Raw genomic sequence first — 25,347 nt, 5'->3', positions numbered from 1 at the left:
ACAGGAAAGCAGTTGAGATAGAGAGGATGGATCTTCCAAGGCAATAAGAGGCCCACACATGTAGGTAGGTTGAAATGAGTCATTAGTTCCTGTTTTTTTGCTGTAACTATGCCACTGCTTCCAGTGAGTTTTTCCAGGCTCCCATGTGAGGTTTCAAAGCCGCTACTCCAGCTCACAACTCTTCAACCATTGTGGTAATATGCTATGACTACACCATTGCTTTCTCAGACTTACACCCACTCCTGATTCCAGCAGTACCTAGGATAGGGAGAGAGTGGCTATCTCAGATTACAAGACATTACACAATTCTTTTTTTTTTTTTTCCCTTTTCTGTTCTTGCTGTAAACTAAATGTGAATGGTTCTTCCAAGGGTGGCAAAGCAGCCCAGTATGAAATCATGTCCAAGGATAATCGAGACCAAAAGGAACAGTGCTTCAAAACATATTGTAAAAACATGGTGTAAAAAAGAGCAAGAATGCAATTATGTCCAATAACATTCTCTTCCCCACCAGCGAGACACTAAAAATTGTAAAGAGTAGAAATGATAAGTCACACAATGAACAACTTTCTTAGTAATGTTTTTTTTTTTATACAATGGCATACGGTCTTGCTGCCATTCCTTTTAAATTTTCTAAATACTGCCATATTGCTCTGCAATATTATTAGAGATGCAATGTGAATGATAATTTATGACACTTGTGTCAGTAATGTCTTTCAAGTGTTTGAATGTTCTATTCTCATAATTTGATCCATGGCATATGTAAAAGACACTTTGCACTTCTATTTAATTTTCTTTTTCTAACAGATAATAAGAATTTGTTTATGAATCTCATGGCTTCATTAGGTGATCATGGTAATTAAAGGGAAGGCACAGAGTTCAGCCAACTGAAGGAGGAATTGATGTCATCAGTTTGGGATTGAATTAGGCATACATTGACCTCGTAAATTGACATGTGTTCAATACCTGGTGGCAGGTAGAATAGAGGTGCCAAGCTTTGAATTTCTATGAGTATTAATATATTCTCAATAAATATCAAGAGTCCTAGAGAAGAGTCCTTGATTCTTGTCAGAAACAAGATTTTTTATTTAGAGCAGGGATTATAATACTGGGCATTACTGTGTATCTCAAACCAATCATGACAAGGAGGGTTGTAACAGACAGTTGAGTTCTGATGATACATGACATTGAGCTTAGCAGCAGCAGAAATTCAGAAAATAATATATGGATACATGAGATGCCCCTAAGCCACACTGATGAAAACATATTCCTCATATTTTAAAAGAAGTGATATTTAGCTATTCAAAATCTTAGCAGATATGCAAAAATCCCACATATATTAAAAATATGTGACATTTTGATACATTACTATATTGTGTAAAGTTTGACCAGTAAGGTCATGCTTGCTTTCTTAGCATTTTCATGACTACTTCCATGTAGAAAATTCAATTGCTAACATTCAGCATTTTCTATGATACAATATTATTCATTGCTCTAAATCTAATCCATATTGTCCACACCATGACTTCACATCAAACAATTTAGTTTCTCTATCTTCTCACCCTGATTTCAAGTAAAAGATGAAAAGTTAAAATTAATGCTAGGTTATAATCAGATTGAATCACTCATATCTAAGATTGGTTCTGGCAGAACTGTGATCCTGCAACTATTGACTGGGCAACTGGAATAGAGTGACATCATCAATCACTTAAGAATTTATTTGTGTTGTTCACCTCTTTTTTTCCTAGCATGATTTATTCTAAAATGAATCTCTTTAGCCCCAACTTATTGTGTGTTGGTGATTGTCCACCATGCACAATTTTATTATGTAATCATTTGATTTCTAGAATAGATTCTGAATATTTTAGGAGCCACAGATTCATGCCCTTTGTCCTGCAATGTTCTGCGCAGCCTAAGGTGGCCATGCCATTACCAACACAAGGTGAAATATATGAATTTGAGTGGCAGTTGTAGAATCAAATTCAGCAGATATTTTTTCATTGATGTGCAGAGCCTTCACCTACTGACCATCCCATATGTTCTAACTTGCGTAAGTTAATCATGTGTTAGTTAGTAGGCTTGTTTTGTTTCAAATTAAGTCAGAGTGTGACCTACTTATAGTTCTATTAGATGGTTTGCAGACAACAATATTAGATGCTAAAAGTAGTCTTCCCCTGATTTATTTGTGCATTATATGTGTAAGTATGCCTAAGTGATTATGTACTTTAAACATCTCAGTATTCACATTCAGTATCTTTGAATGTGAATTTATTTACTGCCTAACTAATTAAGAACCATTTCCCCACCACACATTCTTTTATGCTACATCATTTGCAAAATTCCACTTATCCTACAAGATAACTTTCACAAATTAACACACAATCACTTTACCCAAGCTGTTCGCAACTTTCATGAATTAGTAAAACAAAATAGCATGATTAAAGAAAATTATAATGTATAATTTCACTGGCAGCATTGCTTCAAAACAGGTATATATAAAAAAATGCCAAATGAATATTATGTCCTTCAATAAGTCAATACACAGAAAACACAAAAGTTATGATTTCAGCAATAAAGTTCTGAGTGAACTCTGCATAAGTATCTGGTTTTCATCAAGTCACCTTCACTGCTATGACACCAAAATTTATGAGTATTCACATGACATAGTCTGCACACTATGTGCTATACTTTGGAAAACTGAAAAGTAACATGATGCCACATCTCAAGAAAAACACATTGTAATTTTCCAATCAGCATTCCAGAAGCCACAAGAAGATACTCCTGAGATACGAATGGAGGTCTCAATTCATCCTATGAATAATAATAATAATAACAAAAGGAGATTCCCACAGCTCAGATGATGTGTATTTTATTTACTTTTGGAATGATCCTGTTCTTATCAAAGAAGATGTTAAAGTGAAAATGCAATGTTTGAACTTAGACGTTATAATTTAGCCATCAGTCCAACCTCTGCTGGAATAGGACTGAGATGAATCGTAGAGAGGATTCAATAAAAAGTAGAAAAAAACTGAGAAACACAAGGCCTCTGCCCATGCTATGTCAATTCCAGTTTATGATGTTATTGCAGATACCAAAAAAAGTGTGCACAGTGTAAGAGGAAATATATTAGCCTATGTTATGCTATGGGATACCAAAAAATTACAAAAAGCTACCCTTTCTATGGGATGAAGGGAAAATGCCTTTTAAAATGGTACACCCTATTTGTCCTTCACCAGCTTAACTGATTGACTGAATTCATTGTTACTCTGCTGTTTATTCCCTAAACTTGATTTTGATGCCTCTGTCTAGTAGTTGTAGCAGAGTACCATGTTTGAATTATAAAACAAATTGTTAAATACAAAAGCAGATGTATAGAGTGGCAAATGAACACTAAAACACCATGCATGGATACACTCTGTGCAATGAACTGCTTCAAGACACAGATTACATGTGACTATAAAGACAATATGTATACAGACATGCATACATGCACAGAAACACACAATCACAAGTCATCTATATAGCAACAATCTCAGAAAAAATGACTTATGAATGACTTTTCTTTTAAATCCTTGCACAGGGAAATCCCATGCTCTTCATTAGAATGCACATACAGTAGCAAATCTAATTTTATAAATGGCAAATTACTTTCATTAAAATCATAGCAAGCTCCAGACTGACTAACAAAATATACATCCGATGTACTTGTTGTTTTGAAAAGAAGTGACAACTCTTCATTCAGCATTTAAAAAGCCACAAGGTGATGTTCCTGAAATGAAACCATTATTATGGAAAATGGTAAGGAAGATTTGAAGAACAAGCAAAAAAGTAGAGAAGTGTTGTAATCCAGCTATAGTCTAACCTCTATTCACTCAAGTTTCTTCTTCCAGTACAATGTTTCAAGGTACATTACCAGAGGGAGATATAGACTAGTCACAGCAATCTTCAGAAACCCCCAACAGGCTGGAGCCCTGTTCTGGTTCTCATGATTGCCAGTGTGTACAGTAGACACATGTAATATGTTCCACATCACATTCAGTTGTCATAACGCCAATGGGCATTGAAGCCTACTTCAACTAAACAAACCCTAATCTCTAGTACAATCTGGTGCTGGTGTTTGCCACTCTGTTGATCCATGCCTGCCTCTAGATCTGGTTTCCATGTCATTAGTTAAATAAAACACAAGAAGCAGGTCTCCACTGGTTTCTTAAAGGGCTCACTCCTACTGCTGAATCTTGTACGCTTCATGTAGTTCTGCAGTTTAGCTTAAAAGAATTTGACCAAACCACCCTCACCACCACTACTGCCATGCTAAAATCTGCCAGGAGATGCTGCAACAACTCCCACCAAATACACACTCACTCTAGATTATTCATACAGCAGTTGGTTCAGTCAGCCTAGCCTGACTTTCCACCTTCCACTGATCCAGCTCATATGTAGGTCAACAGGTGTTGTAGCTCTGCTCTGCTTGGTCTGCCCATGATTTCAGCTATCACATTCTCCAGTGGGAGCAAGAGCCTCTCACTTCCCTTCTATAGTATTCATCCTATCTCCACAACCAGCTCTCACATGTGCTGGTTTCACACTGCAGCCCAATCTCATCTGACCTATCTTATACCAGAATTTTCCAGTTGTGGTGTGCCAACTCCAGCATATGCTGTTGGACGCCACAGTTTAGTCTAGTTCCACCAATCCTCAGTCCATTCCCTAATGAGAACCAGCTGGTTTTGCAGTTCAACCTGGCACAACCTACCCAGCATTTTGTTTCTCAGATTTGCCAGCAGGTGTTATTGACTGACCCAGCCTGGTTTGCAACTGAATCATGTCAAATATATGCCAGTGGGTCCTGTAACCTGGCCTTTTCTGGGCTGTTTCATGTCTTGTCCCTTGCACTTATCTGCAGGGTCTGTGTCCCTTCAGAAGAGTTCCCCAAACTGCTCCAACAGAACCTCACCCAATGCCATATCTCATGCAAAGAGTTGGGTCCATGACCCAGCCCTACTTACCACCTGCTATCATAGCAGGAACAGTAGCCTTACCAGACTGCCCTTACCTATTTCTGTGCTTACTCTTGGATGCTATAGCCTAGTCACACCTGATCCACATCTAGACACAGCTCACGCATGGCTCAGCAGAAGCAGAGACCTCACCCAGCCTCTCCTGCACTCACCCTCTTTCTCATGAACACCACACAGTACTAAAGTCTAATTAAATCTGGCACACCTCAGGCAGAGTCAACACTTGTGCTGATGGACACTGAAGCCTTGTCCATACCAGATCACATTTCTCACTTTGGCCCTCTTTTTCACCAGTTGGACCCACAAAGAGCCAGGATGTCCCTTCAGCTGCCCAGTAATATGTATTTCCAGCCACATTTCTTGCAGTGGTTGTTCTAAACTAGCTTTGCATAGTCCCTTACCATTCTTGGCCTTTGCCATGCATCCTGTAGCCTGACTTGAACCTGCCAGGACCCCATCTCAATTTGCACAGGTGGATGCTGCAACTTGGTCCTGCTCAGTCAGCTACCAATCTTAGTTCATGTAGATTAGTAGGAGTAATGTCCTAGCTCTGCATGACCTGCACTGCAATAAGTTTCAGCACTTGCCAGTGGGTTAAATGTTTGCTTGGCCCCATTGAGTCCTCCCTCTTCCAAAGCTAACCCACATACTTGCCAAGAGAGGGAGCTACTTTGTGCAGTCTACCCACCACCCAGGCCTGGACTTCATGCTCACCAGAAGGAACCCACTAAGATAGTTTCCCAGGTTCTCCAAATTCAAGACATAGACATCATGCAAATAAACCCTTACTCTCAGCCTAGCCTGGCTGCTCTGACACTTTTTTTTTTTTTTTTTTTTGGTATGAGATGGTGGATCTTGTGTCTCAGCCCACACCACAACCTAGTTTTGGACATGCATTTGGGTACTGCACCTTGGACCTGCACAACCTGTTCCCAGTCATAGCACCTGCGAGTGTCAGCAGGCTCCATGGTCACTCCAGATAGCCCCTCACACTCCAACAGAAGCTAATAAGTAAGACACATAATTCCCTAGCATTAGGCCCATATATTTTTCCAACAGAATCTATCTTCAGACTTTCTCCATTTACATATTGTTTGGTCTCATGGCACATAGTAATATTACCCGTTCTTTATTCTAATAGTCAATGTCAGGTACTGAGATCCAGCCCTGTCATAAAAACGTTCAGTCCTAGCCACCATTTTGGATGGTTTGTGATAGCAATGTTCCATGCTAACAAGTCTAGCTCAGGTCTCCCTTGAGGGCTTGTGAACTGGTCTAGTCCATAAACATCTTCTGGACTCTCCCCTCAAAACAACACAATCTTAGTCGCTTAACTTACCTACTACACCACTTATACTGGCCTTGTCATTGGGAATCCCTCAGGAGATATTCCTCACTTGCAAAATACTCCTACACTGATCTGATCTATCCCCCACCCCCTACTTTGTTCCTTAATCAAACCATAATCCTTGTGTCCTGGACTACATAAATCTGCAGTCAAACTGTCAGAAGCTTAATGGGAGGTATGCTGGCAAAACCTTTCTCCACCCCCAGCAGAGTACTATGTCCATGTACTGTCCAAGTATCTTACCCTTCCATACAAAAGATCCACTCCCAGTGAAATTCTGTAGGCCTACTGCAGCATACCAAAGAAGGGTACTGACCTGGGCACTCCTCTCACATCGCACAGGACCGACACATGGGGAAATACCCAGCTCAACCTGCATAGAGGTGAGCTCCCTAGTCCCCACATATCCGCCAGGGCTTTGTCCACAGCCTTCTGCCAAACATAGCCTTCATCCAAAGATAGGAGCACACAGGCTACTTAGAGTTCCAAGCCAACTCAGTGAGAAAAAACAGTCTCTACCCCACTTCCCAGTGGATGTGAAGCGGCATATCCAGCATAGGATAATGGCAATATTCTGTCAGCAGCTATTCCTAAATTAAACTTTCAGAGAATAAGCAAGCACCACTTAACTTCTACTTTAACCCACATCTTTGGGTTGGATATCTGCATTAGATCATTAACTCATATCTTAGCTTTTATTCTTAATGCCTTTAGTGTCTCATGATGTTATCAAGAGCAATTTTGCTATCACCTGTCAGATCATGTTGCCCCTGTTTAATTGTTTTAATGCAAATACAGTACCCTAAAAATATAGCAGGGAGATATACAACATGAGACTTGAGGAACAGACTTGTGCTATTTACTGGTGCCAATCTCTGAACAAAAGCTGTACTCAAATGTTTGCCCAGTTCCCTGACATCTCTTTGACTTTGTCCCCATTTTTCTCTCTGTGATTCAGTTTACTTCTTTCCAAAGGCTCAATTAATTTCAAATCATAATTTCAGCTGGAAATCTTCCAACTCACAACATTTCTTGTATTAAGCACTAGATTTGATGACATTACTTTGTTTATTTTTTCAAAGATATTCCCTTGCTCAGAATAAATTCACTCCAAAGGTTCAAATTTGGAAGTCTCCAAAACCCCATCTTGGCATATCAGCATGGTAACTTGATACTAAACGTCAATGCTAACAATTGTGTTTTATCTTTTATCTTTTTTCAAATAGAATAAATTCACTCAAAGTTTAGATTCTAATAACATTTTGTCTACTTTCCTTGAAGACATAATCTAGAACATTGGTCAAAACATAGTTTAATACGTAAATGGTTGCAATTAAAGAAATATCTAGTGCAAAGCAAAAAAAATGTAGATCAATTCTAGGGGTTGTATGGAACATTCTTGCTGCAGTCTGGTATGTTGCAGTTTAAATGCTTTTGTTTTCACTTAATATAGGAATATTAACAAGTTCAACAGTTTCCTTCTATTTCTGTTCTTTAAACATTTTCTTATTTATCTGAAAGGCTGAGGGAATGGGAGAGCAACAAAAGGAGAGTATGAAGGAAGAGAGAGTTATTCCACCTTCTTGTTAGATTCCTGATACCAAGGCCTAGGCCAAATGAAAACCAAGTAAAATAGTTCTTCTAGGTTTCAGACTATTTATAGGAAAATAATTACTTGGGCCATGTTGTACCACTTTCTCAGGAATATCCACAAAGGAACAAATCCGAAGAAAGTTGGTAGCTGTACATGAGCTCCTATGGCTTTCTGGCATCAAAAGCACCATGTTTACATGCTATATACAACACTGTAGTCCGCTAATCAAGTTTTTAGTTATAAAGGGAATTAGATGTCTATAAACATCAAACTAAACAATATTTTTTAAGACTTATTTTATTTTTATGATAACATCAGATATACAGAGAGGAGGAAAAAGTCAAAAAGGAAGATCTTCTGTCCAATGATTCACTCCCCAAGTGACTGCAATAACCGGTGATGTGCCAATCCAAAGCCAGGAGGAGACTTCCTTCAGATCTCCCATGTGGATGCAGGATTCCAAGGCTTTGGGCCATCCTTGACTGCTTTCCCAGGCCACAAGCAGGGAGCTGGCTGGGAAGCAGTGCTACTGGGGTTAGAACCGGCGCCCATATGGTATCTGGCTGTGTTCAAGGCAAGAACTTTTGCCGCTAGGACTCTGTGTCAGGCCCCAAAATAAACATCTTTATGTGCAAGATATAAACTTAGGTTTTTAAATTTCAATTCATATCTTTAAAATTTCTACTAAAATACTCCTAGAATTTTAAATATTTAGTCAGATTTTTTTTACATTTAACAACATAATATCATTTGGAGCAAGGATTTCTCCTTTCACTCTCATATCCCTCTGCCTGTTTTCTCCTGTATTATAACAATAGAATAGTCCATGAATAAAAGAAAAATCCATAATTTTTCTACTTACATGTGTCATATAATATTATTAAATATATTCACTGGGGAATGCTAGGCTGACTCAGAAGCTACATCATTGTATTTACATCCTAGGATCCTACATAGTACCTGCTCCCATGCAGAGAATCCATTTCTTATCCAGCTCCCTGATTTTGGTCTTATAATATAATTTGAAAAATAAATTTCCAGCAGAAGTTCAAATTCACAGAGAAGTAGAGTAGAGTCAAAGATCTCCCCACTAGGCTCATCCTAAGTGTTGGCAATGGCCAAAAATAAGCATATCCAAATCCAGGAATCAAAGTGTTCCATTTGCCTCCCACTGTAAAGCCCTGGTGGTAAAGCCCTGGGGGCATTTTGCACTGCTCCCTGGACAGAGCAGAGCAGAGAGCAGGAAACAGCATGAGAAACGGAGCAGCCAGGACACCAACTTTTACACATATGGGATATTGTTGGGTGCCAGGCTAGTAGTTAGCCAGTAGACTACTACTGTGCTAGGATTTTTATTATTTTTTTAATGTTTTGTGATTTTCATCACACACATCTCTGATATGTTTGATTAGGCATATTCCAAGGTATAAGATTCTTTCCAATTGTTTTTAAGGAACTGTACTAATTTGTGTTATCTCAGTCATAGATATAGTTGTGAAAATTAGCAAATTGATTAATGCTTATTACCTTTATATTATGCTGCCCCTGACAAATTATCCTAGGAGTTACAATGTCCTCTTAAATGAGTCTTTTGGTTCTGTCATGCAGAGAATCATGTCATCAAAAAAGGGTAATATTAAATTCATTTAAGCTCTGAAGTGCTTTAATTACTAATGCATTATTTGCTTCTTGCCTTTTTTCTAAAAAAGACTCCAGTATGTGGTATAGCAGTAGTACAACTGCACATATATTTCTATTTACAATTAATTGGGAATATGCGTCCTGTTTTTTCCACGATGATGCTGGCATTTGTTAACTATAAATTAATGTGAACGTGTTGTGGAATATTTCTTCTATGTCCAACCTATTTACGGCTTTGTGCATGTTAATGATGTTGGATTTTCTCAGCTGCCTTCTCTTCATCTATTAGAGTGCTCATAGGGCTTTTGTTTCCCAGTTTGTTGATATGGTGTGATTTTTTGATTGATTTAAATATGCTGAGCATATCCTAGATGCCAGGCATAAATTTCTCCTGGTTGTGGTGACTTACATATCTGATGTAAGCTTGGAGTCTATTGGCTTGTATTTGTTGAGAACTTTTGCAGCTACATTCCTCAGGGACGATGTTTTATAGCTATTTTTTGTTTGCTTTCTATGTAATTTTGCTATTAAGGTGATGTTGGCCTCATAGGGAGGGTTTGAAAGGATTCCCTTTTATTGCTTTTGAATAGCTTGTGGAGGATTCCTGAAAGACCTTCTTGAAACATTTCTTACAATGTAGCAGTGGAGTAATCTGGTCCAGGGATTTCCTTGTTTGGGGGTATTTAATTACTGATTCACTCTCCCTCCTGGTTGTAGTTGTGTTTAGATTATTACTTGTATCATGATACACATTTGATAAATTATATGCATGCACAAATTCATCCAATCTTAGAGATCTTTTGAATTTTTTAATATAGTCCTTATGATTCCATTTATGTCTGAGATATTCAATGTTGTATTTCCTTTACTTGTCACTGATATATATTTTCAAACTCCTTTTTTGATATTATTAGTTGTGCTGATAGCTTTGTTGATTTTCTCAAATTATCAGCTCTTTGATTCATTCTACCGACGTGTTGTTTTTTGGTCGCTATTTTGTTGATTTCCACCATTGGTTTGATAATTTCTTTTCTGCTGCTCTTGGGAAAGCTTTGCCTTAATCTTTAAAGCTCGTTCAGACATATGTTATCTCTTAACATGGTGCTTTCCCAATCTTGACATAAGCATTAATCAATATACATTTTGCTGTTAACATTTACTTCACTATGCCCCACAAGTGTGATATGTGATGTTCATGTCGTGTCTGTTTCACACACTTTTTAAAATGTGCTGCTTAATTTTTTTTTTTTTTAACAATACACTTGTCCTTAACAGCATATCATTCAGTCTTGAAGCCTTGGCCTGTATTTTGTGGATATTTTGATTAGCACAATGCCAGGGTAACTCAGTGATTGTGTCACAGCATGCATGGCATAATTCACATGTATTTTTAATTGGCTGAGGCTTGTTTTGAGGCTTATCAAACCCAAAATATGTTATTTGTTATTCTTTTGTTAATAAAAATTAGAAATATAATGAGGAATTATAGCACCTTGTCTCAGGAGAGTTTATTGATAAGTCTGTTAGTTCCAAAACTGCACAGTGCTTTCTTCAAACTGGACACAGTGCAGAAACTTTTGAATCACCCCTCAAAAATTAGTTTCATAAACTGATATATGATAAGGAAGATAATTTCATTTCCAGAAAAGAAGGACAGTAACTTTAGCAGAGACTTTCAGAAAACTAATTCCATGTGGAATGACCAGAATATTCCTATTTGTGCCATATAGTACTGGATAAACTAATTCTGTAGTATAAAGCACCAGAATTGAATAAGTTTTTTAAGTTTAACTTAATGTATCAAATCAACTCATTTATTTTGAAATAATATAAAACTAATTCCATGTGGAATGACCAGAATATTCCTATTTGTGCCATATAGCACTGGATAAACTAATTCTGTAGTATAAAGCACCAGAATTGAATTAGCTTTTTTTAATTTAGCTTAAATGTATCACATCAACTCATTTATTTTGAAATAATATAATGTAAATTCCTATGTTTTGGGTAAAACAAACAACCAAATATCTCACAGACCTTTCCTGTTTTAGATTATATAGAACTATAAGTAACTTTACATTTTAACAGTATTTGTAACAGTACACGGTGTTGAAACAAAAGCATGACCAGTTTAACACTAAAAAAAAATGTTTTTTAAAGCCATTACTATTATATGGGAAATGATGCAATTGAATTTCAAACTACATGGCTAGATTGTAGTTCTTTCAGTGACTGTTGCCACTAGAGTACAATTTAAAATTCTAAATTCCGAAGGCTGTGTCTCAGCTCTGCTAGTAGCCACATGAACAGAGAAACCTAGGGTAAGAATGGATATTGTGTTCCTTCTGCAACAAGATTTGCTTTTACTTATATTCAACCAATAAAAGATCACTGATGTGCTTATTAATCTTAAATTTTTCATAATTCAGGTTACATTATTCAGAGTGGTTTCTTTTCCATTTTAATATTTCCTATATAGTTGTTAGAGGCACTTGTGTTGGTATAGTTTGACCTTGTAGTATTACACATAGATTGGTTGGAGTCTAATATGTCTACTCGTTCCAATTTTTCAAGTTGGCATAAACATTTAATCCATAGTTAGGTTCTGTCTCCTACTTCATTGGAAAAAACCAACCTATGGTTATGAAAGTCAGTAAAACATGTTAATATCACTTACCTGTATTCTTTATCAGTAATTTTAATATTATTATTCGCTTTGCATTATACTTCCAGACTTGTTTTCTGTTTTAAATAATTTTCAATGCGATACAAATTACATTTTTTATGTAGAATGAAGATGGTTTCTTGGCAATTAAAAAAAACTAGGACATGAAAGATATTTACTTGAGAACTGTTGGCATGTAGTTAATATGCTTCAGGTACTTACTGTTTGTTTAAAGAAACTGTATGGATTCTCAATTGTACAATCCCTGACTTTTATCTAACTGCTCTCTATTTAAAAAAAATAATAATCATAGCATCAATTTTAAGTATTCCTGAAAGGCAACCTTTCAACTCAGAAAAAATCTTGTTACAGTAGACTTTTACAACATGTTTTTGTGTGGCAGGGAGGATTTTGATGCAATTTAACACAATCAATGTAATATTTATTGTTGCTTTTGTTTTCCCTTCTAGTTCATGGAATAGTAGCATTGTATTTATGCTTGACAGAACATGTCAAACATTTCAGAAATGTTAGGCTGTAAAAGATGCTAAGAGTAAGGCTAATTTTAATTCTTTCCTAGGAAAGACATCACCTTTATCTTCCATCTGTTAATGGGATCTAACTTTCTGAAGAGAGCTGAGAGTAGAAGTCTATGAATCACAACAGAGTACATAATGTACAATTTTCTTTACAGTTTTATTGTATAGAAAGAAAATATGTCAGAAAGGAATAGGTGCCATTGCAGAAACCAGTGATATTTGATGCTAAAGAGTGCAGCATTTTCTTTTAAGGAAAAATAGCTTTTAGAATATGTTATTTTCATTTGATGTGTTGGCTGAATTTCAAATGGCCACAAGAGTGAAAGCGGAGATGGTTAGAAGCCAGCATCCCAAGGCAGGAACTTTCTCCAGATCTCCCAAGTATTAAATAAACTTGAACTATCTTCCCTCCACTACTTTTACAGACCATAAGCATGGGCTCAGTCCAAATGAAGCACTTGAATCACAAACTGGCGCTTATACATGATGAGACACCATCATAGACAGAAGCTCACCACTGAAATTATACGTTCTGTAGTTAGATAGTGCTGATATTTGAATAACTTTACTCAGATTACAAAAACAATCATCAAATGCAGAATGCACATGTTACAGTGTTCAGGTTCACATTATAATTCTTATAAGATTTTATCAGTTTGGGAGGACTATAAACTATAGAAGTGAGTATGCAAATTAAGCACACTGAGAAATATATTGACGCATAAAGTAAGGAACTGAGGAACTACTAAAGCTTAAAAGTCCAGTTCCAAATGGGTATTACATCAGAAACATGGTTTTCAATTAAAATAACAAAATGTAATAACTGGTAATATGGTTAAACACAGTATGTGTATGTCTATAAGTCATGCCCTCTTTTAATTTAATGCTAGATATAGAAAAATAGTAATATTATTTGATTTAATTTAGTTTGTTTAAAAATTTTCATTAAATTAATTTTATTAAATTATTTATGATACAATATTCACAAGTAAGTATTTTAGTTCTCATATATGAATTAAGTATATATTCACTATGATAATAAATCTACTTACCTTTTCAATTTTTAACTTGCTATTTTCAATAATAGGGCAAAATCTAATATTAATCTTTTAAAGTGTTATTTAATTGGAAAATCAGATCTACAAACAGGAGAGATAGGGAGGAAAATCTTACATACATTAATTCACTCCTCAAGTGGCAACAATGGCTGATGTAGGGTGGATTCAAAGCCAGGAGCCAGGAGCATCCTCTGGGTCCCCAAAGTGGATGTAGGAGTACATGGTTGTGTTTGGGTCATCCTAAATTGCTCTCCTAGGCAAGAAACAGTTGTATCACAACCAGTGCTACAAGGATTATAACTGGGGCCCATATAGGATCCCAGTGCATGTAAAGCAAGGGGTTTAGACTCTAAGTTACTGTGCCAGCTCCCATAAATCTTATTTAACAAATAATATTTCCAACTACTATTATCATGTTAAAACAGGAATGTTGGATTTATAGGTTGTAATATAAGCAGGTATATCAATCAAGTTATAATAAAACTTCTGTAAAATTTAGAAAGATTACATGAAATTGTTAAAAAAGTATGAATTATCTACCATATCATGTCATATATTAACTTATCAAGTACTATATAATATAAATATACTTTCATTGAGCAAGATGATGATAGTAAAAATATTAAAAGTTATGTGCTTCATTATAAGAATTTTATTTTTAGGTTTTAGGTGGAGGAAAGGAGACTGAGAGACCGAAATAATCATACAAAATATATAGAATTCCAGGATGCCAGAGACTAGGGGAGCCACAGTAAAATCTTGATCAATTTCAGATATTTTGAGATTGGAACATGAAATGTTGAAGTATACATTGGGCTAGGATAAAAAAAGAAAATGACAATGAATCCAAGCATTAGACAAACACCATTATGAAATAAGAAATGACAAAACCATTTGGACTTCATATTCCTTTTTTCCCTTTTCAACAATTCATATATATAATGTATATATTATAATTTTATGTTACAGTTTCATGGAGTCTTGGATTTCCCTTATGCCCTCCCCACATCAACTCTCACAAATTTCTTTCCCCCTGTTGAAATGCAGCAGAACTGTTCTTCTTAGGCAGTCTTAAGTCCATCATTCTAGTCACATTTATCCTGATATCATAAATATGAACAAAATAAAACAGTCCCCCATACCATTTTCAACCTATGTTTTAGTGTTACATTGGGATTTCATCTTTGATGTTTTACTAGAGAAGCATACTGCATTGAATCTTCACAGCTGGAAATGATCATTTCTATTACAATAATTATACACAGCCTTAAATGAAAAGTCAAAAAATAAAATCAAAAACGGAAGGAAAATATAAAATTGAAAGCAAGTGTAAGTTAAATAACGTGTTGCTCATTGAATAATGTGTTATTGAAGAAGTGAAAAAAATCAAAAACCTTAGATAAAAAGATGTTAATGTGTGACGTGTGAGTCAGTGAAGAAATAAAATAGAAAATGGAAAAAATGAAATGCAAACAAAAAAATAAAGCAAGCAGCACATAGCAGAATAGCATTTAAAGAGCTATTGATCCAGTATTTTAAATGAATGCTGCCTTTTATCACAGAGACGGGATTAGGTCTTTTTTCATTTTGTAATTGAGTGATTTCAATGAGTGAGAACATTTTGGATTGCCAGTTGTATAGTTGTATTCTTTTCTTAGCGAAATATTATTCCATGGAGTAGAAACCACACAGTATATTTACCCACTCTTCCTTTGATGGGCTTCTGAGCTGTTTCCATATTTTGCTATTGTAAGTTTGCTGATGTAAATGTAGGTTTTCAGATTACTTTTAGTAGAGATTCTAACAGTTTGATGGTTTCTGGGTGCACATTCAGGTTCTTGATCCATGTAGAGCTAATTATTGTACAAACTGACAGGTTGGAATCTTGTTTCTTACCTTTGCAGGCTGTTATCCCAATGACCTAAAAGCATTTTTTCAAGACACCAGGCTTCATCCCTAGATTATTTTCAGTTCTTTAGTTAAAGATTAATTGACTATAGATATGTGGGCCCCGTTTTGGGGTTTCTCTGTTGTTTTATTGATGATCATTTAGGTTTCTGAAATTGTACCAGACAATTTTGATCATCACTCTCTATAGCATGCCTTGAGGTCTAGAACTGTGATTCCTCAAGCTTGATTTTTCTTCTTCAGGCTATTTTAGTTATTTAATATCTTTTGTTTCCAGAATATAATTTATGCCATATTTTCTGTATCTTAATAGTGTCATTGGGATTTGATTGGGATTGCATTGAACACTAGCCAACAGGATCAAACAGTTCTTCAGTCAGATCAATCGCCTCACAGGGAGGGATTATCTGTGACACACAGGGTGATTGATATTTTAAAATCAGTAAATGTCACTTACCACATCAACAAATTGAAAAATAAAAACTGCATTATCACAGCAATGCATGAAGACATTTGATAAAATCTAACAACACTTCATGACAAAAATTTTAAGTCAAACATAGGAGGAATATTCTATAACACAATAAAATCACTTTTAGAAAAATATAATGCCAAGCTGTTAGTAAGTGGGGAAAAACTGGAAGCTTTTCCCCTAAAAAATGGAAATAAAATAGGAAGTCGACTCTCACTACTGCTATTTGCTATAGTATTGTAAGTATTTGCCAGAGCTATTAGGCAGGAAAAGCAAATTAATTTTTCTTAATAGGAAATGAGAAATTAAAATTATCCCTGATTGCAGATGACATAATGTTATACTTAACAAAATCCTGTAATTCAATCAAGCAATTATTGGAATTTAGCAGGGAATCAAGATGCAGCATTAATAAACAAAAATCAATGGCACTGATATGCACAAATAAACCCCTGGCTGAGAAAGAAATTTAAAGTGTTCATCTTTAGAGTAGCAGATATGAATCTGAAACACTTTGGAATTAGCCTCACTATATATGAAGAAAAACTCTATGGTGAAGCTACAAAACATCATAAAAGGAAATAGAAGAAGACATTAAAGGATGGAGAAAACTAGTGTGTTCTTGCTTCATTAAGCTCTGCATCATCAAAATCACCATACTTCCTCTTAAACATAGGTTTAATTCCAGTCTGCTAAAAGATCTTTGCTTTGCTGTGAGAACGCTACAGTAGGAAATGATAACTCTCATAATTTCACATAAAATAGTTAGGGTTAGGTTTCAATCACTTCCTTTAATTAATCTTGTTTCCTGCCACAATGGATATTAATGATAATATAAAATAAGAATTAAGTAGATGGTTTAGATATTTACACATTTTTTCTGACTCAGGTTCTTCTTCCTTTTTTGGTTGATCTCTTCTAAATGAGTTTATCAAACCATGGACTAGGTATATTTTCATGTTGAGGAATTTGATGTAGGCATTACTAGGTTTCCATTTAACTAATTAGCAGCAAGAACTAGAAAAAGTGATGTGACCAATAATGATGCTTACCTCTTTATGTTTTCTTTGACTATGATAGGCTCACAGTTTGTTTCTTGCTATTTGATGAAATACCAGACTTCACTGGAGTGACAGAGAAGGAGAATTGGACTTAAGATGATCTCAAGCACTGATTCAGGCTCTGAAGAACTCAGTGGAAAAAGAATGACTGGAGACTTAGCGCCAGAAGAAATTGAAACCCAAGGTCCCAGATCCCAAATAAGTTTTCCATTTAGCATTTTATTCTCTACTGTTGTCTACTTTGGTGAGGTTGCCTCTGCTTTATACATGTTTGGATTTTATCGACAGAATAATGAAAAAGTCTTGATGTCATTTACCATTGGCATCATTATTGTTGAAGCTGTTTTGAACCAAGAGACACTGAAGTTTTTTGACATGCACTTGACTGGAAAGAAGGCTGCCTTAGTTTGTTCACACATTCTTTTTTTAGGACCTATTGTGATGTAAGTGGCACTGTTAATTAGCTTTTCTATAAGAAATGAAAAGTACACTGATAAGCAAAATACATGTGTATGACATAATCATAAATAATGAGGGTTAAAAATTATACATTGGCATATATTATGCTATATAATTATATATATGCATGTGCATATGTGTATATATACACACACAAGCACATATATTGGTGTTATATACATGATTAAAATTCCCACCAACTTTTCACCAGAACCCAAATCTCCCACCCACTCGTAGATCCACATGGGTGTGCATTCCACAATATGTAAGCAGCAAAAAAAAAAAAATTACATGTTTTAAAGTTGCTTGTTTTATGGGAAAGCCTGATCACATTTAGAGAGAGAAAGAGGGACAGAAAGATTTTCCATCCACTAGTTTGGTCACAAAATAGAAGAATTGAGCCAGTTCAAAACCAGGAGGGAGGAGTTTTTCTATGTACAGGGAGCCAAGACATTGTGCAATCCTGTATTTTATCCATAGACAAGCAGATGATATCCAGCAAGGAAGAGCAGCCAGAACTCATTGATCCAATTGATCCAATTTAACTGATTACTTTTTTATGTAAGAGAGTTTCAGTTATCTTGCAGATTATGTTTTTAAACTCTTATCCACTTTGGACATGAAGGATGATTGACAGAAAGCCAAACACTAGCATCAATTTATAAGTTCCTGGCAATTGCAGAAGAAATAGATATGACTAATGAAAAAAGAAGATGTATTTTAAAAGGCTTGTAAAATATACAATGGATAATGGGCCTGGCACAGTGGCCTAGCAGCTAAAATCCTTGCCCTGAATGTGCCGGGATCTCATATGGGCACCAGTTCTAATACGCTGACCTTGCTTCCTATCCAAGCTCCCTGCTTGTGGCCTGGGAAAGCACTAAAAGACAGCCCACAGCCTTGGGACCCTACACCTGCATGGAGCAAATTTCTGGCTCCTGACTTTGGATCTGTGCAGCTTGTGCCATGTGGTCTTTAGGACAATGAATCATTAGATAGAAGATACTCCTCTGTGTCTCTCCTCCTGTCTGTATATCTGGATTTTAACTGAATGAATGAATAAGCAAGCAAACAAACAAATAAATGAATAAATAAATAAACGAAGTGGGCAAGCCATTTTAAAATGGCAAAATATTTTTGCACAGAACAAAAATATTTTACATCAATAAATTCAAGGGAATGGTGTTCAGGGTTTTACTTATTTTGTGGTGAAACGAACTATTTTTTCAAAGTCATGGTGAATATTTCCCATGTATTTGGGAAAACTCACAAATTATAATATTCTCATTGTTAATATTTATAATTTCACCGTTTAAGTCTTTTTTTGTCCAAATAGAACCTGAACTTCACTGGTAATGTTTTTCTTCAAGTAAGCATCTCTTCTTTAATAATTTATATAATCATTTCAACATACTTACAGTATGCTAAATTTACAGTGTGATTAAGTGTCAGTAAATTTGCCGTTTACACTTAAACATCTGCTTTACACTTCAGTGAAGACTATTTGCTAATCTAGTATAGTGATAACCAAACAAGGATTCATTGTTCATTCCCAAATGATGTCCCTGCTGAATTTTCACTCTTTTCCATGGCCATTCTAGCAGTTCATGTCCTCACAAAGTATACAACTATATCCAATCCATATTCCCAACAAGTAATCTCATATTTTATTCCTTTCTAAGTACAGAATAATATCAGAATGAACAGAACAAATGCTCTTTCTTCTTAAATTTCTGCAATCAAAATATGCCTATTAGATGTTTCTATGTCTCCTTTGAATTTTATTTTCTTCTTCTCTTTAATGGGATTTATTTTTGCTTTAATACTAGCTTATTTGTTCTATTTCATTATAGCTAAATCTTGATAATAGGTGCATGTGACATATTATTCATTTCTCAGGATTATCCAATTTCATGCAATGTCTATCTATATGTTCTTTACCTCACTATCCCTACACGCTTGGATTTTTTTCCTTTTCTCTGATTAGTCTTTCTAAGGATTTATGAAGTGTTACTAGTTTTTAAATTACAAGATTTTAATTTCATTGGTTATTGAGATTTTATTCTAGATCTACCATTTGATCTATTGTAGATAAGATTCTGCAACAGTTTACTACTATGCATTCTTCACAATTAATCCAGTGTGAAAATTTTTCTTAGACGTATTTTCAATAATGGTTTTTGGTAGGATTCCTATATTTCTTCCCAGTTTGTTTCCAGAACTTGAACTGTGATTATGCAACAAGGTGGAGGAATCCACATGGGGGGAGGGATTGAGGAGGGGTAGGGAGAATCCCAGTACCTATGAAACAGTGTCACATAGTACAATATAACTAATGAATAAATAAAAAAAAATAAAAACAAAACAAAACAAAACAAAAAGAGATTCATCTTCCAAGACACCATGATTTCCAATAAGCAAGCTCTCCCTGAAAGCAATTTACAACTTTTAAGTGGTCATTACCTATTTTCCTGGCTATACAGTTGACATGGCACTGCAAGCTTAATAATGAAGCAACAATTATTTCCACATGGATTTGTTTTTTTTTTTTTTAATTTTTTTTATTAATTATTATGCATTATGTGACAGTTTCATATGCTCTGGGAATCCCCCCACCCCTCCCCACACCCCTCCCCCCTGGTGGATTCCTCCACCTTGATGCAGTATTACAGTTCAAATTCCATCAAGATTCTTTCCTTGCAAACATATACCCAGCATAGAGTCCAGCTACTCATTGTCCAGATGGGTTGAACAGTTTGTTGGGGAGACCATTTCTGGTCCAAAGTCAGAGCTGGTAGCATATCATCCCAGTCAATTAAGACTCTCAATATAACATTAACAGCAATTTGTAACAGTATGGAATTCACAAGGTTTTGCGTAACCAGTATGTTAAAAAAAACAAAATAAAACAAAACAAAACAAAACAAAAAAAAAAGAAGCAAGTTCTTAACCACAACCTATGATTATCTCATTGACATTTCAATTTTAGTTCATACACAGGACCAGCTGCTATATACCTTAAAATGGCTATAAGGTGTACCATTCAGCTGTCTCGTGTCTATTTCATTTTAGTATTTAGCCATTTGTTGTGTTGAAGTATAATTTTGCTGATCTTGGCAGATTTTAGGATAATCTAGACTGGCTTGTAACTCTAACAAGACATTTGTCAGCAGTTAAGGTGCAGAACATTTTTTTTTGGGGGGGGGGGTGTGCAGGAAAGTCCCCAACACCATGGTAAGGAGTGACTAATCTTTGTGTCCTACCCAGCGAGGCATTAGCCAATCCATGCCAGCTCTTTCCTGTCAGATTTCAAGCTCTACTTTTTGTTGTTTGTCTATTTATTTTAGGTTTTTTTAGTTTGTATGATTGTTTGCTATGAGGGGTTTTCAGAGCGATCCCAATGGTCATTGCGAGGGAGGGTGGGGGTCCAGAGGTGGAGCCAGGCTCGAACCAGAGAAAGCTCTCCTCCCTGGTCCAGAAGGACGTTTATTGTTCTTCTGTTTCTGCGGACCGCTCAGGGCTTCTGGTTGTCTTTCCGATGACGTTGGTTTCTGCGCGGTAGTGTTTGGACTTCTTCCATCCCCTGCGGGAGCTCCGGTTAGGGGTGGGTGACCTCAGAGTACTCGGCCTCCGAGGGCATCCAATTCCCTGTGGCCTCCTTGGCAGTTGGGATATAGTCCTTGTTGCTCGTATTAACAGTTTGTGGTGAAGGTCTGGGAGTCTTCATGGTTGGGATCCAGGCTTTCTCCTTGCCATCTGCTCTACCCTGGAGTGCCCCCCTGCTCCACGCACATGACCTCCTGTTAAGAGGTTGTCAGGATCGCACCCGATTCCCCCCTCATGCATTGGTATAGTAGTTTTACTATTGTTTAGTGCTGCTTTGAGTCTGTTGTCTATGAATTACCAGACTTGATCATGATAGGCTATATTAACTTTTTCCTCACTCTTTTTATGGTCCTGAAAGATTTCCCTGCACTCCCCCCCATTACGGATTAACATAACGTATTGAGGGTATAGTAGGTTTTACAGTTTTTCGATGTATATCTTAAGTATTCTGACATTAATTGTTGGTTTATAGATTATATCGCATTATCTTATTGTATTGGATACAGGTTGTTAGAGATTGCAATAATATTACAATATACAGGTACTATCAGGTTGTCATCTTTTCATCTCAGATTAAGGCAAACATGTGGTATTTAACCTTTTGGGATTGGTTCATTTCTCTTAGCATGATGGATTCCAGTCGGGCCCATTTGTCCACAAAGAACTGCATTTCGTTTTTTTTAATAGCTGAGTAGTATTCCATAGAGTAGATGAACCATAGCTTCCTTATCCAGTCCTCTATTGATGGGCTTTTTGGCTGCTTCCAGGTTTTTGCGATTGTAGATTGTGCTGCTATGAACATTGACGTACATGTTGGTTTCTTGAGTAGGAGATGTTTTGGATATATCCCTAGGAGTGCTATTGCTGGATCATATGGCATGTTGATTTTCAGTTGTTTGAGTATTCGCCAAACTGATCTCCATAGAGGCTGTACCAATCTGCAGTCCCACCAGCAGTGGAGAAGGGTTCCCTTTTCCCCACATCCTCGCCAACAAGTGTTGGTGGTATTACGTATGTGTGCCATCCTTACTGGAGTTAGGTGGTACCTCAAGGTTGTCTTCATTTGGATTTCCCTTATTGCCAGGGAGCTTGAGCATTTTTTCATATGCTTGTTTGCCATTTGGGTTTGTTCCTTTGTGAAATGTCTGCCCATTTCCTGTGCCCATTTCTTGAGTGGCTTGTTTGTTTTGACATTTTGGTTGTTTTGTAGTTCTTTGTATATTCTGGAAATTAGCCCTCTGTCACCTATGTCGTGCGCAAAGATCTTCTCCCATTCTGTGGGTTGCTTTTTTACTTTGTTGATTGTTTCTCTAGCTGTACAGAAGCTTCTTAGTTTGATGAGGTCCCATTTGTTTATTTTGGTCTCGATTTCTACTGCATTTGGAGTCTTTTTTAGGAAGTGAGGGCCTACTCCTAAGTGTTGCAGTGTGTTTCCAACATTTTCTTCCAACAGTTTCAAGGTTTCTGGATGTAGGTTTAGGTCTTTTATCCATTTAGATTTGATCTTAGTGTATGGTGAGAGATGTGGGTCTATCTTTTTGTTTCTGCAGGCTATCAACCAGTTGTCCCAACAGCATTTATTGAACAGACCTTCCCATTTGCTTGGATTGTTGTCTGTCTTTTTGTCAAAGATTAATTGACTGTATCTATGTGGATTACTGTCTGGTGATTCTATTCTGCTCCATTGATCTTCCTCTCTATCTTTGTGCCAGTACCACGCTGTTTTGATAACCACTGCCCTATAGTATGTCCAGAGGTCTGGAACTGTGATTCCCCCTGCTAACTTCCTGTTCTTCAGGATGGTTCTGGCTATTCGTGGTTTTTTGTGCTTCCAGATGAACTTTTGGATCATTGTTTCCAGTTCCATGAAGAATGTTTTGGGCAGTTTGATTGGAATTGCGTTGAATGTATATATCGCCTTTGGCAATATAGACATTTTAATGATATTGATTTTACCTATCCAGGAGCATGGGATGTTACTCCATCTTTTGAGGTCTTCTTCAATTTCTCTTTTAAGTGGTTTGTAGTTTTCCTCAAATAGGTCTCCTACATTTTTGGTTAGGTTAATTCCCAGATACTTCATACTTTTCTCTGTTATTTTGAATGGTATTTTGCTGCTTAGATCTTTTTCCAACTTGGGGTTGTTTGCATACACTATGGCTGTTGATTTCTGTTCATTAATTTTGTACCCTGCCACACTACCAAACTCTCGTATAAGTTCTAGGAGTCTCTGTGTTGAGCCTCTTGGCTCTTCTATGTAAAGAATCATGTCATCTGCATATAGTGAAAGTTTGACTTCTTCATTTCCAATTTGGATTCCTTTGATTTCTTTTTCTTGTCTTATGGCCTCAGCAAGTACCTCTAGGACTATGTTGAATAGCAGTGGAGAAAGTGGCCATCCCTGTCTTGTTCCAGTTCTTAGAGGGAAGGGTTCCAGTTTTTCTCCATTCAGTATGATGCTGGCGTTGGGTTTTTCATATATTGCTTTGATTATGTTGTGGATTTTTCCATCTATGCCTACTTTGGTTAGGGTTTTTAGCAGGAAGTGGTGTTGGATTTTGTCAAAAGCTTTTTCAGCGTCTATTGATACTATCATGTGATTCTTGTTTTTCAGTTTTTGGATGTGGTGTATCACATTTATGGATTTCCTTATGTTGAACCATCCCTGCATTCCAGGGATGAATCCTACTTGATCTGGATGAATGATCTGTCGGATGATTTTTTGAATTCTATTGGCTAGGATTTTGTTGAGTATCTTAGCATCAATGTTCATCAGAGAGATAGGTCTGTAGTTTTCTTTCTCTGTAGGATCTCTGTCTGGTTTTGGGATTAAGGTAATGTTGGCTTCATAGAATGAGTTTGGAAGGGTCGCTTCCTTTTCTATTATATTGAAGAGTTTGTAGAGGATTGGGGTTAGTTCTGTTCGGAATGTTTTGTAGAATTCTGTAGTGAAGCCGTCTGGACCTGGGCTTTTCTTTGTTGGGAGTTCTTTAATCACTGATTCAATCTCTGCTTCAGTTATGGGCTTGTTCAGGTCATTTGTTGCCTCTGGGCTAAGTTTTGGCAGGTTGTATAAATCTAAGAACTTTTCCATTTCTTGATGGTCATCTGATTTGTTGGAGTACAGTGCTTTGTAGTAATTTCTAATTATGTTCTTAATGGTTGCAATGTCTGTTGTTATGTTGCCTTTGTCATCTTTGATGCTGTTAATTCTTGCTTTCTCTTGTTTTTTCTTATTCAGACTGGACAGTGGGGTGTCTATTTTGTTTATCTTTTCAAAAAACCAGCTTTTTGATTCATTGATTTTGTGTATGTTTTTTTTTTTATTTCTATCTGGTTGATTTCCTCCCTTGTTTTGATGATTTCTTGTTTCTTGTTGTGTGTGGGGCTCATCTGCTGTTGCTTCTCCAATTCCTGGAGGTGTGTGTTTAGTTCCTGTATTTGGCGCCTCGCTTGGGCCTTGACATGAGCTCCAATTGCGATGAATTTACCCCGTAGCACTGCTTTGGCTGTGTCCCACAAGTTTTGGAATGTTGTGTCAGAGTTTTCATTGGTTTCCATAAATTTTTTGATCTCATCTTTAATTTCTTCTCTGACCCATTGTTCGTTCAATAGCATATTGTTCAACCTCCTAGAATTTCTGTATTTCCTTGGGCATTTTGAATTGCTGATTTCCAGTTTCATTCCGTGGTGGTCTGAGAGGGTACATTGTATGATTCCTATCTTTTTGAAGTTACTTAGATTTGCTTTGTGTCCTATCATGTGGTCGATCCTGGAGAAGGTGCCATGTACTGCTGAAAAAAATGTATAATCTGTGGCCTTAGGATAAAAAGTTCTATAAATGTCAACCAAGTCCAGTTGTTCTATTGTTTGTATTAGCTCTGTTGTTTCTTTGTTGAGTTTTTGTTTTGTTGATCTGTCTATTGTTGTTAGTGGGGTGTTAAGGTCACCCACTACTATTGTGTGCATATCTATATCTC

This window comes from Ochotona princeps, chromosome Y (genome assembly GCF_030435755.1).
Source record: "Ochotona princeps isolate mOchPri1 chromosome Y, mOchPri1.hap1, whole genome shotgun sequence".
NCBI classification, from domain to species: domain Eukaryota; kingdom Metazoa; phylum Chordata; class Mammalia; order Lagomorpha; family Ochotonidae; genus Ochotona; species Ochotona princeps.
Note: the sequence above shows the minus strand (reverse complement) of the source record.